General features: G+C 40.3%; 1 protein-coding gene across 4 annotated transcripts in view; it reads right to left on the bottom strand.

The window, feature by feature from the left end:
• Window positions 1-16,902, bottom strand: part of hdx (highly divergent homeobox) — a 119,754-nt gene extending 102,852 nt beyond the window's left edge. For 3 of the 4 annotated variants that reach the window (XM_039765944.1, XM_039765946.1, XM_039765947.1), the window contains exon 1: window positions 16,714-16,902. The gene's annotated coding sequence lies outside the window, so the exon portion shown is untranslated. Of the gene's footprint in view, window positions 1-16,697 lie in introns of all 4 variants that reach the window. The other variant, XM_039765945.1, reaches the window with a different exon arrangement.
• Between the last annotated feature and the right edge of the window lie 498 nt (window positions 16,903-17,400).

Here is a 17,400-nt window from a genome sequence, read left to right as displayed (position 1 = left end):
GCAATTCGCAGCCCCTGACCTTCTGCAAAGTCAAGGAACATGGAGCCACTTTCACCAGACCCGTGGGGACCGAAACAATCCTCATAGCAAGTCCCGTCAGTGCCATGACCAGAGGAGTGTCACCCTGTGGGCACCCATCAACCACCGAGTGAAGCTGCAAATAAAATGTCTCCCTCGCTGAGACATCACTCACCGCGGTCAGAGCATACACTGAGACAACAGACAAGGCACCCAGGGAGTGCCATAATCGGAGTCCCATAATACACCCGTTGAAAGCAGTGACATTGGACACCATCGGAAAGAAGCCAATCTGCTACAGCAATAGCTACTCCCCAAATATGACAGACATCAGACCGACCAGACCAATAAAAGGTGTATCCACCCACAGAGATCTGGCCAGTCCCGGGCCTGCGCACCTCAGAGAGTGCCGCCACTGAAATGAGGAGTTTACGCAGCTCCTCCAACAGCAGAGGAAGATGATCATCTTGCCCGAGAGACAATATGTTCCACGCGCCCACTCATATGGGCTACCTCAAATTGGGACCCGAGTGCTGCCATGCAGCGGACGATGCCTCAACACCACACCAGTTCCGATCCCCAAAAGACCCGACCCAGTTGGATCTCCAACGGTTTCGACTCTTCCGGGGATGGGGCTCCTGAGGGCTTTCCCCCATCCTCTTCATGATGCGAGCAGCCTTCCTTTGGGCGGCTGCAGCAGAACTACTCCCGCGGAGAGCAAAAAGGAGTCCTTTCTGTAGTCTCTGAGCATTTTTTTTTTTTTTTAAAAAACGGTGGCTGGAGTGCCAATCCTGCCACCAACCCCCATGATTTCCTTGTAAGTTGGAGGACCGCCTGCAGGGCCGGATGCAGTTTAACGTCATACCCAAGACAGAAAGTCCAAAAGATGTGCATAAAATTGACAACCCTTAAGTTCTTTCCTTTTTATCCTCAAAAAACTTTTAAAACTACAAAACACACCTTTTAATGCATTTTGCAGTAGCAAAACTGCATGAGAAATGAAACTCAGCTGTTACACTCACCACTTCTAATTATTTGGTGATATGATATCTTACATAACCTACAGCAGGAGACATGTGCCTTCGGAAAAGAACAGTCCCAGCCTGATACATTTTCATTGCAATTTCACTGCACTGTGTAAACATGACAATAATTCTGAAATTAACAAATGACATTTACAACAACAAAATTTATTTATATAGCACATTTTCATACAAATAATGTAGCTCAAAGTGCTTTACATGATGAACAAAGAGAACAAAGACAAAGTAAGAATTAAAATCAGAGAACATTAATTAACACAGAATAAAAAGTAAGGTCCGATGGCCAGGGAGGACAGAAAAAAAAACTCCAGATGACTGGAGAAAAAAATAAAATCTGCAGGTGTTCCCAATATCATCCACTTGCAGAGCCACAGCACCATACGTCACCACAGTTCTAGACCCGCAGTTGTAGACCCACATCAAACCAAATAATACGCATCATTGTGAAGTTCAGAGGGTTTGTGCCATCACGTCGTGTCATACAATAAACTAAACAATATGGATCGTTTCTGTGAAATACAAACCGGATTCCAAAAAAGTTGGAACACTAAACAAATTGTGAATAAAAACTGAATGCAATGATGTGGAGATGGCAAATGTCAATATTTTATTTGTAATAGAACGTAGATGACAGATCAAACATTTAATCCGAGTAAATGTATCATTTTAAAGGAAAAATATTTTGATTCAAAATTTCACGGTGTCAACAAATCCCAAAAAAGTTGGGACAAGTAGCAATAAGAGGCTGGAAAAAGTAAATTTGAGCATAACGAAGAGCTGGAAGACCAATAAACACTAATTAGGTCAATTGGCAACATGATTGGGTATAAAAAGAGCTTCTCAGAGTGGCAGTGTCTCTCAGAAGCCAAGATGGGTAGAGGATCACCAATTCCCACAATGTTGCGCAGAAAGATAGTGGAGCAATATCAGAAAGGTGTTACCCAGCGAAAAATTGCAAAGACTTTGCATCTATCATCATCAACTGTGCATAACATCATCCGAAGATTCAGAGAATCTGGAACAATCTCTGTGCGTAAGGGTCAAGGCCGTAAAACCATACTGGATGCCCGTGATCTCCGGGCCCTTAAACGACACTGCACCACAAACAGGAATGCTACTGTAAAGGAAATCACAGAATGGGCTCAGGAATACTTCCAGAAACCATTGTCAGTGAACACAATCCACCGTGCCATCCGCGTTGCCAGCTGAAACTCTACAGTGCAAAGAAGAAGCCATTTCTAAGCAAGATCCACAAGCTCAGGCGTTGTCACTGGGCCAGGGATCATTTAAAATGGAGTGTGGCAAAATGGAAGACTGTTCTGTGGTCAGGCGAGTCACGATTCAAGTTCTTTTTGGAAATCTGGGGCGCCATGTCATCGGACCAAAGAGGACAAGGACAACCCAAGTTGTTATCAACGCTCAGTTCAGAAGCCTGCATCTCTGATGGTATGGGGTTGCATGAGTGCGTGTGGCATGGGCAGCTTGCATGTCTGGAAAGGCACCATCAATGCAGAAAAATATATTCAGGTTCTAGAACAACATATGCTCCCATCCAGGCGTCATCTCTTTCAGGGAAGACCCTGCATTTTCAACAAGATAATGCCAGACCACATTCTGCATCAATCACAACATCATGGCTGCGTAGGAGAAGGATCCGGGTACTGAAATGGCCAGTCTGCAGTCCAGATCTTTCACCTATAGAGAACATTTGGCGCATCATAAAGAGGAAGGTGCGACAAAGAAGGCCCAAGACGATTGAACAGTTAGAGGCCTGTATTAGACAAGAATGGGAGAGCATTCCTATTTCTAAACTTGAGAAACTGGTCTCCTCGGTCCCCAGGCGTCTGTTGAGTGTTGTAAGAAGGGGAGATGCCACACAGTGGTGAAAATGGCCTTGTCCCAACTTTTTTGGGATTTGTTGACACCATGAAATTCTGAATCAACATATTTTTCCCTTAAAATGATACATTTTCTCAGTTTAAACTTTTGTTCCGTGATTTATGTTTTATTCTGAATAAAATATTAGAAGTTGGCACCTCCACATCATTGCATTCAGTTTTTATTCACGATTTGTATAGTGTCCCAACTTTTTTGGAATCCGGTTTGTATTAATATTAAGATTTATGTTATGTTCGGGTCTGTAGGAACCATTTAACATGTCGACAAAATAAAAATCATCGACATCTGTGTTAATTGAAAATAGTTTTTTAGTTTACATTCATGAAATGAAGTATACAATATAATTATAATGTTTACACCACGTTAGAGTTTAGTAAAACGTTAATAATAAAAGTGATTACGTTTTTTAAAATGTACTATGCATGTGTGCAATATTGTTCTAAACCAATTTAGAATTAACATTTAAGCCAATCTAATATTTTTAAATATACATGTGAAGAAAACGGCAATACATATTCTACACTGAATTATGTTATATATTAATTGCATTATATAGAACTGCTCTAGTTTTTGTCACTTTTTATTATAAACGATGGGCCATCCAAAAAAAAAAAAAAATACTGTACTAGTAAGAACACAATTATTTATATAGCACCCTGCCCAGAATTCAGAAAGAACAACAGGACCAATATAACATTGGCTACAAATAATATCTTCACTAAATAAAGATAAATACAGGATATACAAAACATTCAAATAGAATAAAAGACAATAATCCAGACTAAGATACAACATATAATACTACAAACAAATCTTGAACAAATAGCATAAATTGTGATAAAAATGCAAACCCTGAATACCTGGACAGATAAAGGGGGTAAACTGAAAGAAGGGGCAGAATGTCAGGTCTGTTTAATGTCTTCCTAAACAAATAAGTTAAAAACAAATGAATGGAGTCAGCTGATCTCATTTCAGGAGGCCATTCCACAGTCTGGGCGCTATATAGTAGTGACTTACAATAATCAATGCAGGATGTGATAAAAGCAGGGACAAGTTTCTCAGCATTCAAAAAGGAGAAGAATGAGCAAACATAAGGAATGTGACACAGGTGGAAGTAAGAATGTTTCTTAATGTGGCTTATGTGGGCGAAATAAGAAAAGGAGGAATCAAAGTGACACCAAGATTCTTTGCAGTAAAAGAAGGTCTGATGAGATCATCACCCAGAATGGCTGAAGAGGAGTTAGTTTTGTTAAACAATTGGTGACACCTCACATGCTACTGGGACTACATGTGCCAAAGACCCCAGCATGTACAGCCATTGTGTAGATTCAACAGTCCAATCCACAGGGGCACCAATGACGGCACCTGTAGTGTGTATGCATAGTGAGTGTATTTGTGTGTCTCACTGTGTTATTTTAGCCTGCTGAACGGTACAGTTATTACAGTATTGTGTAGAAAATGAAAATATTCAGTTCTGCTTGATAAACAAATAGAATGTGATCTGAGGGTAATGAGTAAACAGGTTATTTACATTGCTTGTTAAAATAAAGTGACCATCTGATTTAAAAAAAAAAGTCCCTCAATAGTACATACATAGCAAAACTGTAATCATAAGTTGAGATTCAACACAATTATATTTCATGCTTCTCAAAGAGAAATTAAAATACGATGTTTGTAAACTACTGCATTTGTGAAGGACTGAAGTGCGGGGCTATCTAAAACTATCATGGAGTGTATTTCAGTAATTTATGTAGTGACTTATAAAACCACAATATTACATTAAAATATACTGCTCAAAAAAATTAAAGGAACTCTTTGTAATCCGAGTATCGCATCAAGTCAATGAAACTTGTGAGCTATTAATCTGGTCAGTGAAGTAGCAGAGGGGCTTGTTAATCAGTTTCAGCTGCTTTGGTGCACTAGAGGGGCAATAGTGAGACGACCCCCAAAACAGGAATGAATGGTTTAACAGGGACGCCACTGACATTGTTCCCTCCTCATCTGTTTTGTCACTCATTTTGCATTTGGCTACGGTCATTGTCACTACTGGTAGCATGAGGCCATACCTGGACCCTACAGAGCTGGCACAAGTAGTCCAACTTCTCCAGGATGGCAGACACATCAATATGTGAAATGCCAAAAGGTTTGCTGTGTCTCCCAGCACAGTCTCAAGGGCACTGAGGAGATTCCAGGAGACAGGCAGTTACTCTAGGAGAACTGGACAGGACCCCTCGTAGAAGGTCCTTAGCCCATCAGCAGGACCGAAGGAAAAGGATGAGCACTGCCAGAGCATACAAAATGATCTCCAGCAGGCATGCCACTGGTATGAATGTCTCTGAGCAAACAATCAGAAACAGACATCATGAGGGCCCTACATCCTCTAGTGGGCACCATGGAGCTCAACTGGCATTTGCCATAGAATACCAGGATTGGCAGGTCCACCACTGGTGCCCTGTGTTTTTCACAGATGAGAGCAGGTTCATCTGAGACGTGAAAGGGTCTAGAGAAGCCGCTAGAGAACATTATGCTGCCTGTAACATCGTTTAGCATGACCCGTTTGGTGGTGGTCAGTGATGGTAAGAGTGGGGAGGCATATCCATGGAGGGACGCACAGACCTCTACAGGCTAGACAACGGCACCTTGACTGCCATTACGTATCAGGATGAAATCCTTGGACCCACTGTCAGACCCTATGTAGCTTGTGTCATGTCCAGGGCAACCCTCATGCCTTAATTTATAATATAATAATTAAGTTATCTTAATTTTATAATAATATAATCTTATATCACAGCTCTAGCTGATTCAAAACTCAACTGCCAGAGTCCTGACACAGACTGGCAACAGCGAGCACATCACAACCATCCTGCTGCACCTTCACTGCTCCCTGTGTCTTACAGGACTGAATATCAAATTTTGTTCTTGACCTGCCCACTAAGGTCCTCTCATTCTGTGCCCCACACTAACCTGCACTCTGTGGGTGACAGCAGGGCCTTCAGCTGTATATAGAGCCCTGATTGTGGACTGACCTCCCTACATTAATGACATCAGCTGACTCCATTCATTTGTTTTAACTCATTTCTTTAGGAAGACATTAAACAGACTGGACATTCTACCCCTTCTTTCAGTTTACCCCCTTTATCTGTCCAGGTACTCAGGTTTGCATTTTTATCACAATTTATGCTATTTGTTCAAGATTTGTATGTTGTATTTTAGTCTGAATTATTGTCTTTTATTCTATTTGAATGTTTTGTATATACTGTATTTATCTTTATTTTGTGATATATTATTTGTAGCCAATGTTATAACGGTCCTGTTGTTCTTTCTGAATTTTGGGCATAGGAAGGGTGCTATATAAATAAATTGTGTTCTTAGTATTTTATTTTTTTTCTTTTGATGGCCCATCGTTTATAATAATAAGTGACAAAAACTAGAGAAGTTCTAGATAATGCAATTAATATATAGCCTAATTCAGTGTAGAATATGTATTGCTGTTTTCTTCACATGTTTAAAAATATTAGATTGGCTTAAATGTTTATTCTAAATTGGTTTAGTACAATATTGCACACATGCCTAGTACATTTAAAATTATTATTAACGTGCAAATATTGTAATTATATTGTATATTTCGTTTCATAAATGTAAACGAAAAACTATTTTCAATTAACACAGATCTTGATGATTTTAGTTTTGCCGACATGTTAAATGGCTCCCACAGACCTGAACACAACGAAAATGTTAATATTAATATTTCACAGAAACGATCTGTAATGTTTAGTTTGATATACGACACGAAGTGATGGCAGAAACCCTGTAAACTTCACAATGATGCGTATTATTTGGTCTGATGTACTTTTTTTTTCTTCTCGTTTTTATTGCTTAATTTCTGAACGGTTCCTTGACCCGGCTTTACTTTCTGGACTTTGCCAAGACCTGCCGAAACCTTCCAAAAGTAAGTTTACGAAGTCAGTCCGGAAACGACAAAGACGTCACTTTCGGGTCGGTAACTGCGGGTCTACAACTGCGGTGACGTATGGTGCTGTGGCTCTGCAAGTGGATTCTTCTTGGGGTTCCAGGCCATGAGACCGCCCAGCCCCCTCTAGGCATTCTATTTAATCAAAATAATATATTTTTGAAAAGACAAACACTATTGTACATTTTTATATCGCTACTAAATGTGATACGGATAAACCACAAATTACTGAAATGCAATCTTTTAGTGCATACTAAGTTACTGTCCAGAACGTGGCAGAAAGAGAACAACTGAGGATGGCGTTAGTAACTGTTACTGCTTCTTGATCGTAGACATTTATTCATGTCCATTTTATGATGAGGCTGTTATAATTTTAGGCTTTGATGCCAATACAACATTGTGATTTGTACCAATTTTAAATCAACATTGAATGATTCAACTTTCAAACAACTACTGTCACCTTTTCTTGACAAACAAACAAGACACAATTACTATTCCTCCCTGCTCATTACAATCATATATTCTGCCATGTCTCTCTCAATAACCTACATACATATTATATATATATATATATATATATATATATATATTATATATATATATACACACATACATACATACATATATACACACACATACATACAGTGGTGTGAAAAACTATTTGTCCCCTTCCTGATTTCTCATTCTTTTGCATGTTTTTCACACAAAATGTTTCTGATCATCAAACACATTTAACCATTAGTCAAATATGACACAAGTAAACACAAAATGCATTTTTTAAATGATAGTTTTATTATTTAGGGAGAAAAAAGTGTGAAAAAGTAATTGCCCCCTTGTTAAAAAATAACCTAACTGTGGTGTATCACACCAGAGTTCAATTTCAGTAGCCACCCCAGGCCTGATTACTGCCACACCTGTTTCAATCAAGAAATCACTTAAATAGGAGCTGCCTGACACAGAGAAGTAGACCAAAAGCACCTCAAAAGCTAGACATCATGCCAAGATCCAAAGAAATTCAGGAACAAATGAGAACAGAAGTAATTGAGATCTATCAGTCTGGTAAAGGTTATAAAGCCATTTCTAAAGCTTTGGGACTCCAGCGAACCACAGTGAGAGCCATTATCCACAAATGGCAAAAACATGGAACAGTAGTGAACCTTCCCAGGAATGGCTGGCCGACCAAAATTACCCCAAGAGCGCAGAGACGACTCATCCGAGAAGTCACAAAAGACCCCAGGACAACGTCTAAAGAACTGCAGGCCTCACTTGCCTCAATTAAGGTCAGTGTTCACGACTCCACCATAAGAAAGAGACTGGGCAAAAACGGCCTGCATGGCAGATTTCAAGGCGCAAACCACTGTTAAGCAAAAAGAACATTAGGGCTCGTCTCAATTTTGCTAAGAAACATCTCAATGATTGCCAAGACTTTTGGGAAAATACCTTGTGGACTGATGGAGACAAAAGTTGAACTTTTTGGAAGGCAAATGTCCCGTTACATCTGGCGTAAAAGGAACACAGCATTTCAGAAAAAGAACATCATACCAACAGTAAAATATGGTGGTGGTAGTGTGATGGTCTGGGGTTGTTTTGCTGCTTCAGGACCTGGAAGGCTTGCTGTGATAGATGGAACCATGAATTCTACTGTCTACCAAAAATCCTGAAGGAGAATGTCCGGCCATCTGTTCAACTCAAGCTGAAGTGATCTTGGGTGCTGCAACAGGACAATGACCCAAAACACACCAGCAAATCCACCTCTGAATGGCTGAAGAAAAACAAAATTAAGACTTTGGAGTGGCCTAGTCAAAGTCCTGACCTGAATCCAATTAAGATGCTATGGCATGGTTCATGCTAGAAAACCCTCAAATAAAGCTGAATTACAACAATTCTGCAAAGATGAGTGGGCCAAAATTCCTCCAGAGTGCTGTAAAAGACTCATTGCAAGTTATACAAAGCGCTTGATTGCAGTTATTGCTGCTAAGGGTGGCCCAACCAGTTATTAGGATCAGGGGGCAATTACTTTTTCACACAGGGCCATGCAGGTTTGGATTTTTTTTTCTCCCTAAATAATAAAAACCATCATTTGCAACTGCATTCTGTGTTTACTTGTGTTATATTTGGCTAATGGTTAAATGTGTTTGATGATCAGAAACATTTTGTGTGACAAACATGCAAAAGAATAAGAAATCAGGAAGGGGGCAAATAGTTTTTCACACCACTGTGTGTGTGTGTATATATATATATATATCTATATATATATATATATATACACACACACACACATATATATACATATATATACACTGCTCACAAAAATTAAAGGAACACTTTAAAGAAACACATTAGATACATCAGATCTCAATATGAAGTTGGATATCTATACAAATAACGACAGGGCAATGTCTTAGGAACAAAAGGATGCCAAGTCTTTTAATGGAAATAAAAGTTTTCTGCCTACAGAGGGCTCAATTGTGTAGACACCCTAAAATCAGAGTGAAATGAAGATGTGGCAGGCTAGTCCATTTTTCAAAAACTTAATTTCTGCTACTCAAAATGCTTTTCAGTATCTTGTGTGGCCCCACGAGCTTGTATGCATGCTTGACAACGTCGGGCATGCTCCTAATGAGACGACGGATGGTGTCTTGTGGCATTTCCTCCCAGATCTGTATGAGGGCATCCCTGAGCTGTTGTACAGTCTGAGGAGCAACCTGCGCGCCTAATGGACCGAAACATAATGTCCCACAGATGTTCTATTGGGTTTAAGTCAGGGGATCGTGAAGGCCATTCAATTGTTTCAATTCCTTCATCCTCCAGGTACTGCCTGCATACTCTTGCCACATGACGGCGGGCATTGTCGTGCATTAGGAGGAAACCAGGACCTACTGCACCAGCGTAGGGTCTGACAATGGGTTCAAGGATTTCATCTCGATACCTTATGGCAGTCAGAGCACCATTTCCTACGCAGTAGATGTCTGTGCGTCCCTCCATGGATATGCCTCCCCAGACCATCACTGACCCACCACCAAACCTGTCATGTTGAGCGCGTTGCAGGCAGCATATCGTTCTCCTTGTCTTCTCCAGACTCTTTCACGTTTATCACAGCTGCTCAGGGTGAACCTGCTCGTCTGTAAAAGTACAGGCCAGTGGCGGACTTGCCAATTCTGGTGTTCTTGAGCAAATGCCAGTCGAGCTCCATGGTGCTGGGCAGTGAGCACAGGGCCCACTACAGGACGTCGGGCCCTCAGGCCATCTTCATGAAGTCTGTTCCTGATTGTTTGGGTAGAGACATTCACACCAGTGGCCCTCTGGAGGTCATTCTGTAGGGCACGAGCAGTGCTCAGCCTGTTCCGCCTTGCACAAAGGAGCAGGTATCGGTCCTGCTGATGGGTTGAGGACCTTCTACGGCCCTGTCCAGCTCTCCGAGAATAACAGCCAGTCTCCTGAAATCTCCTCCATGTTCTGGAGATTGTGCTGGGAGACACATTAAACCTTCTTGCTGCAGCACGTGTGGATGTGCCATCCTGGAGAAGTTGGACAACCTGTGCAACTTCTGTAGGGTTAAGGAATTGCCTCATACTGCCAGTAGAGATGATTACTCAAGCCAAAACTAGCACGAGTGGAAAACCAGCCAAAAAAGATCAAGAGGGAGAAACTTGAAATGACCTCCACATGTAAAACCAGTCCTGTTTTGAGGGTTTTCTAATTGTTGCCACTTTAGTGCACCTGTCGTTAAGTCCATGAACACCAATACAGCTGAAAGTGATTAACAATGACCTCAGCTGCTTAACCAACCAGAAAATTATCAGACAGGTTTAATTGATTTCATGCCAGGCCCAATAAAGTGTTCCTTTAATTTTTGTGAGCAGTGTGTATATATATATATATATATATATATATATATAGTGCATCCGGAAAGTATTAACAGTGCATCACTTTTTCCACATTCTGTTATGTTACAGCCTTATTCCAAAATGGATTAAATTCATTTTTTTCCTCAGAATTCTACACACAACACCCCACTAATGACAATGTGAAAAAAGTTTGCTTGAGGTTTTTGCAAATTTATTAAACATAAAACAATTGAGAAAGCACATGTACATAAGTATTCACAGCGTTTGCCATGAAGCTCAAAATTGAGCTCAGGTGTATCCTGTTTCCCCTGATCATCCTTGAGATGTTTCTGCAGCTTAATTGGAGTCCACCTGTGGTAAATTCAGTTGATTGGACATGATTTGGAAAGGCACACACCTGTCTATAGAAGGTCCCACAGTTGACAGTTCATGTCAGAGCACAAACCAAGCATGAAGTCAAAGGAATTGTCTGTAGACCTCCGAGACAGGATTGTCTCAAGGCACAAATCTAGGGAAGGTTACAGAAAGATTTCTGCTGCTTTGAAGGTCCCAAAGAGCACAGTGGCCTCCATCATCCATAAGTGGAAGAAGTTCGAAACCACCAGGACTCTTCTTAGAGCTGGCCGGCCATCTAAACTGAGCGATCAGGGGAAAAGGGCCTTAGTCAGGGAGGTGACCAAGAACCCAATGGTCATTCTGTCAGAGCTCCAGGTGTCTTCTGTGGAGCAAGGAGAACCTTCCAGAAGTACAACCATCTCTGCAGCAATCCACCAATCAGGCCTGTATGGTAGAGTGGCCAGACGGAAGCCACTCCTTAGTAAAAGGCACATGGCAGCCCACCTAGAGTTTGCCAAAAGGCACCTGAAGGACTCTCAGAAAAAAAGAAACAAAATTCTCTGGTCTGATGAGACACAGATTGAACTCTTTGGTGTGAATGCCAGGCGTCACGTTTGGAGGAAACCAGGCACCGCTCATCACCAGGCCAATACCATCCCTACAGTGAAGCATGGTGGTGGCAGCATCATGCTGTGGGGATGTTTTTCAGTGGCAGGAACTGGGAGACTAGTCAGGATAAAGGGAAAGATGACTGCAGCAATGTACAGAGACATCCTGGATGAAAACCTACTCCAGAGCGCTCTTGGCCTTAGACTGGGGCGGCGGTTCATCTTTCAGCAGGACAACGACCCTAAGCACACAGCCAGGATATCAAAGGAGTGGCTTCAGGACAACTCTTTGAATGTCCTTGAGTGGCCCAGCCAGAGCCCAGACTTGAATCCGATTGAACATCTCTGGAGAAATCTTAAAATGGCTGTGCACCGACGCTTCCCATCCAACCTGATGGACCTTGAGAGGTGCTGCAAAGAGGAATGGGCGAAACTGGCCAAGGATAGGTGTGCCAAGCTTGTGGCATCATATTCAAAAAAACTTGAGGCTGTAATTGCTGCCAAAGGTGCATCGGTAAAGTATTGAGCAAAGGCTGTGAATACTTACGTACATGTGATTTCTCAGTTTTTTTATTTTTAATAAATTTGCAAAAACCTCAAGTAAACGTTTTTCATGTTGTCCTCATGCAGTATTGTGTGTAAAATTTTGAGGAAAAAAAAATGAATTGAATCCATTTTGGAATAAGGCTGTAACATAACAAAATGTGGAAAAAGTGATGCACTGTGAGTGTATGTGTGTGTGTGTGTATATATATATATATATATATATATATATATATAAAAAAACCAACAGCACGTGAAAAAGTAAAACCAACGTATACATTTGAGTGAAATTGGGGCAGTCAGGATGCATTCAAGAATGGCGTAGCTAAAGCAAAAATATACATTTACACCTGGATTAACATGTGCCACTATTATATTATAAAAGACAAAAAAAAATCACATAGGCCAGTGGCAGCAGTTGGGTTAGCCATTAAAGGACGGCCAGCTGTCACACCTGTACAGCTTTAAAAACTGAGGGATGTGTGCATAGCCAAACTACTCTAATTGTCTCTCTCTCTCTCACCACTTCACCACCTAATAGCTTATGTGTGTTGAGTGTACAGGCACAGAAATAGCTGCCATCACATCATCCAGGTGAATGCTACACATTACTGGTGGCTGAAGTGGCTCCCCACTCACCAAAGCACTTTGAGTTGTGAGAAAAGTGCTATATAAATGTAAAGAATTATTGTTAATTATTATTGCCATCTCCATCCTCAATATGTTTCATGGTATCATGCTAAAACACTAAAGTTCTTTATGGCAATGTTGCATGCCCCCCTCTTTTCACTTATTCTGTTGGTTTCTATTTTAAACTACAGGTTAGTAGGACTGTGCTGGCCAGATAACCACGAGCGAATATTGGATATGCATTTTAATAGCAGGTGTAACAGCAATGTAATTAGCCTAAATTTCTTATGGTTACAGTTTACATGTAAAAGGTACATTAAAAGGGTTCTTTCGTTAGTAAAATAAATAAAAAAAAATAAATAAAAGGGTTCTTTGAAAAAAGTAACCGTTATTGTGGACCGTATGTAACATGTTTTGTAATTTGCTAAAGCAAGCCAATTTAAAAAGGTCTACTGGCCTTAACCCATTACACAAATATACCCAGGCAATGCCAGGTACTTCTGCTAGTGTTATATAAGAATTAATGGTCTATAATTGCTTCCCAATACCTGTTGTAGACCACTTACAATATATTGTGTTATTTGTCTGACACCTTTATACAAGGAGAATTACATTTAAGATAAAATTGGTTACATTTCTTTTTTTGTTTTAATATTTCGAGCACTAGCAGATGAAGTGACTTGTTAATGGTCACACAGTCAGTAGCAGGATCTGAATTCCCAACCTGAAGGTCTAAAGTCCATAGTCTTAATCACTATACCACAATCCCTACCTCAACTCTGTTTTTATCTATTTTTGCAAAATGCATTTGAAAAACAACCAAACACCTTTTAATAAGATGCAAATGGCCACTTAATTTGCAATTTTAAACTGGCCCCATTTCAGAGTGGCTGTGTGTGTGTGAGTAGGATATGAAATGGACTGGCACCCTGTGCAGAGTTTAACCTTTGGTATGCCCAGTACTCCCGAGATAGGACTCCAGCTACCTACAACCATGAATTGGATTATGCGGGTCTGAGAACATTTTGTTATGATCATAGCCCTATAAATATGGACTTTGGCCAAACCTTTCTTTAGCCATCCATTAACATCCTATAACAAATATATCCAGAGATAGGTTATGGCACAAAAGAGCCTATTACAGTAGCTCTTTGCACAAGGCAAAATACAGTCCTAAATGAGATCCCAATGCACCCTAGTCCATACTGACTCACCCAGCCAAATCAGGTTAATTTACATCTATGAAAGAGCCTAATTGTATGACTTCTAACAGAAAGAGTAGAATGGCATATGTGATGGACACTTACAAACACAACTGGAGACATATATGCTGAAGGCACACTGGGTAGGAGTCTGAGTTCCACCAATGCTATTCAAGTTATTTTCAGTAGTTTACACAGTTACCAGTGACAGTAATAAATGAAAAAAAGAACACAGGATTAAGGTGGTGTGCTTAGTTCTTAGCCTACTACAGAATTTTAGCCATGTGGATCTTTTCGGACTTCAAGCAACATTTGCAGTTTATTGAAAATTTGGGCATTCATTTGAAGCTGAGGTTCCTGGGACCAGCAAAAAACAGCATAAATTACTATGCTTCCCACAAATATTTTAGCTTCCACTTCTAAGTTTGGGCCTTTTCAAGATTGCTTTTCAAACGCTCCAGAAAACCAACATAATGCTTCACGTAACAAAATCAGAAACTGTATACAAAATAACCCTAAACTGAAAAACACATCAAAATGGTCTGTTGTGATCATTTTTCAGTCCGACTCAAGCAATCTATAAAATCATCTTTGAGGGAAGAATTTTTTTTAACAACCAACTCAATGTAAATACAGCTAGACTGAAAATATTTTAGTGTGGACATTTTTTTTTTTTTTAAATAAATGACTATACAAGAAAACCCTGACTAACGTGTTTTGCTAAATACCATATGTAAAGCTGAAGTTCATTACATCACTTTAAAGCTATTAAGTTAAGTATTTGAGTGGTTTGCACTATACCCACAGTCAACTCTAAACAGTTATCTGGGTCATTTCGCAAAAAAGAGGAAGTGTAGGGGAAGAGAAGCGGGGAGTGTGAAAAACTTAATTTACTGTAAACTTACCCCGAAAGTGAAAGAATTAACTTTTTAAATAAAGCCGACAGAATTGGGACAGTACACTACCTAGATGCAGAAAAATTGAAACTAAACTTACTGCACAAATAAAAAGTACACTCGTTAATCGCCAGGGGAATAGTCATTTCATTAAAGTCCTCTCTGAATGAAGCCTTCAGCAAATATTAAAGAAAATTGCACCTGAATTAGAGCGACTCGTGTTTGGAACACATAACTATAATAACGAGAACGAATCCATTTAACAAAATAATCCTGCTGTTAGAAACATTATTTAGACTTAACAAAATGTACAATATAACAACTATTAACCACGATTTTCAGTATTTTATACGAGAGCAAAGCAAAGGTTTGGGAAAACAATGCAAACGATGTCGTGCGCTTTACAAAAAAAAAAAAAAAATGAAAGCAGAATACAGACATCTTTTTAAACGACACTTTTACGAATGCCAAAAATAAGAATGCACTAAATAAATTGACGGACATATGGTGGTATATTAACACAAAGCAACAAGCATACGATGAAACGAAACGCCTTTGCAGATATTATAAATGATGCACAATTAACTTAAACTCATCAACAGGTTTACGATGCACAGCGACGTTAAAACTTGGACCCAAAACGCTTAAGTTTAAAACCTGTAATATAAAACTTTGTTAAACGAGGGAGAAAAAAAAGTTTAGCCTGTTTTACTACTCAATACGGAAAGCTTAAGATTTACTAAGCGCATAAATCTGCATACTCCAATCGAACTCATGTGCAAATACATGTTAAGAGTACTTCAAAGACATTCTGACGATCAATGTGCATCTTACATGCCGTTTATTAATATACTATATTCATGCCCGATTTACTTTATCAATCGAACCAAAAGCATTCATGGCTTTTGAAGCAAACACAAATGCAAGAGATTGCCAAAGTCAAACTAAATACAAAATCACCACGTGTCTTTTCATAGGTTCAAATTTAAAAGAATGTGTGCCAAACCAAACAGTTATTATCCCGAAAAGCCGCGCATGTAAGCATGCTTTTATCCTCCATTAATAAAGGAGGATCCCCATTCGTAGTATGCGAACGCATCCCTTGGATTTGCAGCACGCGTTTTATTTATACACAGCGCCAAGTCTCGGCGTGAAAGTGCACGCCGGTTCGCTTTATTTTCCCGGCGCTTTGTTCCATCACGGAGACGTCTTTCTGCGGTACCGAAAGGGTTAGTTAATCATTTCGCTGACGCCTCACTGCGCATGGCTGCTGTATTTACTATTGAATCCCTTACAAAGCACGTCGATGAAGAAGAACAAGACGAACCAAAAAAAAAAAAAAAACACATATCCTCCCTGATCAAGGCAAGGGCAAAACTGGTCACCGGAACAGAAACCAAAGAGCAGGAAACGAGAGCTTTAAACTTTCAAACTTCCAGCTCTGGGTTAAGCGGTCTGCTCCGCCAAAATTGCAGAGTGACCTCGGCGGATGCAGAAAGCGGGCGAGGTGCCGAAAAGCAACACGAGATAGCAAGGCCCCGGAGGCCGTACTCCTGAATGCAACTAAACTTTTTCCCCATAATATATTTTTCGTTTTTTGTTTTCTTCATTTTCTCTCCGAGTTGGACACCAGTTTCAGCCCTTGCCTTTCCCGGGGAGTCATGGAAACCGGGCGAGAGGTAGGAAAATCGAGGAAATAAATACCTTGGTAGATAGATACCTTTAAATGCGTGAGAAATCAAGGGAACGCTCGAATTCAGCAGATTTCTTCCCGACTCCCTGCGCCAGACAATGAAATCAAAACGTCCGATCATCAATTCTAATCATGATTGTGACGTGTTGGCAGACAGGAACCAATGGCGGCCCGAGATCAGGACGCTGACAGCTGCTGCCGGTTGAAAGCTGAGCGTCGTGGTCCCGCCCCTTTTGACTTAACAGGGAGAGCCTGAGATCGGTAGTGTGGCTCCGCAGGATAGGAAAGCTAGGAGCTGCTGCAGGGAAAAAAAAAATTCTGTTTCAAAAGAAAAAAAAAAAAACAATAATAATAATAGAGTTTAGGGTGAGAGTCAAGCCGTAATATATATGTGCATGCTTCTCAGACAGGCTGAGAAGTTGCGCCTTGTAATTTTTTTTTACCTCTGGTATTCTCTTTAAACGTGCAAAGCTGAAGCATTTGCAGGCCTGCATGGGGCCTTGTCTCACGAACTGCAAGCGAGGCGCATTGTGTTTCTTATCGAATTAAACAAGCACGTGATACCCCTTATCTCGTTTTTTCCTTTTTCCATCTTATTCAATTATTGCGCCGTCTGCAGTGCATATATACAATAATAAAAAACTGAAATCAGACAGACAGAAAACGTCTTAATGATTTTGGCAGACATGGTGCGAGACGACTGAAGAATAATGG

Source organism: Polypterus senegalus, chromosome 10, assembly GCF_016835505.1.
Source record: "Polypterus senegalus isolate Bchr_013 chromosome 10, ASM1683550v1, whole genome shotgun sequence".
In the NCBI taxonomy this organism is placed as follows: Eukaryota; Metazoa; Chordata; class Cladistia; order Polypteriformes; family Polypteridae; genus Polypterus; species Polypterus senegalus.
This window is presented reverse-complemented; position numbering and strand designations above follow the sequence as displayed.